This window comes from Pteropus vampyrus, unplaced genomic scaffold (genome assembly GCF_000151845.1).
Source record: "Pteropus vampyrus isolate Shadow unplaced genomic scaffold, Pvam_2.0 Scaffold485, whole genome shotgun sequence".
NCBI lineage: Eukaryota > Metazoa > Chordata > Mammalia > Chiroptera > Pteropodidae > Pteropus > Pteropus vampyrus.
Window position 1 is genome coordinate 152,828 of NW_011889266.1, and position 1,576 is coordinate 154,403.

At 52.0% G+C, this 1,576-nt stretch overlaps 1 pseudogene; it reads left to right on the top strand.

Annotated features, from left to right (window-relative positions):
• Window positions 1-913: 913 nt before the first annotated feature.
• LOC111732729 lies at window positions 914-1,032 on the top strand (annotated as a pseudogene).
• The last annotated feature ends 544 nt before the right edge of the window (window positions 1,033-1,576 follow it).

Below are 1,576 nucleotides of genomic sequence, written 5' to 3' on the forward strand. Positions count from 1 at the left end.
CAGGTTCTGGCTTCCTCTGGGTGGGGTGGGGGGGTGGCAGATGTTTGAGAAAGGTTTGGAGGTAGGAGGCAGTCACCCAGGTTCACTAATTAGCCACTCTGCCCCTTGTCTCTCTCCAGAAGACTGTGCTAATGAGAAAAAGAAGTTTCGGCGCTAAAGAAAGCAAAGGGGCCTCTGCTAATGCTACTTAAAGGCGCAAAAACGTCCCCACGCAGCACACTCTTCAGAGCTCTTGTTGGGGTGCGCAGTGCTCCGAGTGTGTGCAGACGAAGCCACAACCGAGTGGCCCTCCCTCCCCTCACCTGCGCTCACACCGCCTGCAAGCCAGGTTTGGTGGCAGCAGGAAGGCGGAGAGGCCACCGAACGAAGGAGGAAGGAAACAAGACAGCGTGGAGTCCCTGCCATGTGCTCATCCTTGGGTTCTAGGCAATGTTTTAGGGGCCCCCTTGTCTGAGTAAAATTCCCTTAGTCAGGGTTGCTCCTTCAGCTTCCTGATCTGGGCTCTCAGATGCCACGGCCCCCAGGAGCTAACGGGCAGGTTATTAAGCTCTTGTTCTCAGCAACAAAGACACCCTTACACCTGCCCCTTTGCGATGTGGGGCTAAGAACGGATTTCTGTTTCCTGTTGGCATCACCCCAGCAGCAACAGTTGATCCCGTTTGCCAGCCCTCCCGGAAGCGGCCTCGCCGCCTCCTCCCCACCCACCCAGGGTACCAGCACCAGGGGCAGCACTGGGTTCCGAGTCGCTGTCCCGTAGGGCCCCTGCTCCAAAAGTCTGGGCTCCACCAGAAATTTGTCTTCTTCCCTTGGCTTCTCAAACCCCAAGAGTAATCCATGCCTTCTGAAGTTACCACCTCTGATACCTCAATGTTCCCTTTTTGCCTGTTAAGTAAGTCCCTTTAAAAGAGGTAACTACTACGGCCATGCCACCGTGAACAAGCCCGATCCCATCTGATCTTAGAAGCTAAGCAGGGTCGGGCCTAGTTAGTACTTGTATGGGAGACCACCTAGGAAGACCAGGTGCTGTAGGTGTAAAAATAAATAAATAAATACTATATAGCCACGAAAAGAAATAAAAATAAAAGAGGTAATTTAATATAGAGGAAGCTAATGGGTTGTTGTTTTTTTTCCCACTGACCGAGTGATCTAACATTTGACAGCATGAGCGATCCTAGGAAATGGATCCCCACAGATGAGATTCGGGGACTGGTTTGGTCATGACCTTGGACGCGAATACAGTGTCGAGGTCCTTGAGAATCGGGATGTTAGTAAGAGGGACCTACAGCAGGCAGTGGCGTCATCATTAATCAAATTATCCCCTGCGGTCGATCGTGATGGAGTGTCTAGGGATGCCATTGCCTTGGGGACCAGGCGGCTGTTGCACTTGACTATTACAGGAGTGACATTCACTCCAGTGACCATACAATGGGATGGTTGCTCCTAATGACACTGAAGAGATGAAGATAAAAAACACTGACAGACTCAGGGCTTTAAACACTCAGCTTCGGAAAGCCTCGAAGGCAGCCCCGGAAGAGTCCCACAGGAAACACGCCCGCAGCTTCACTGTGTGAGTTGC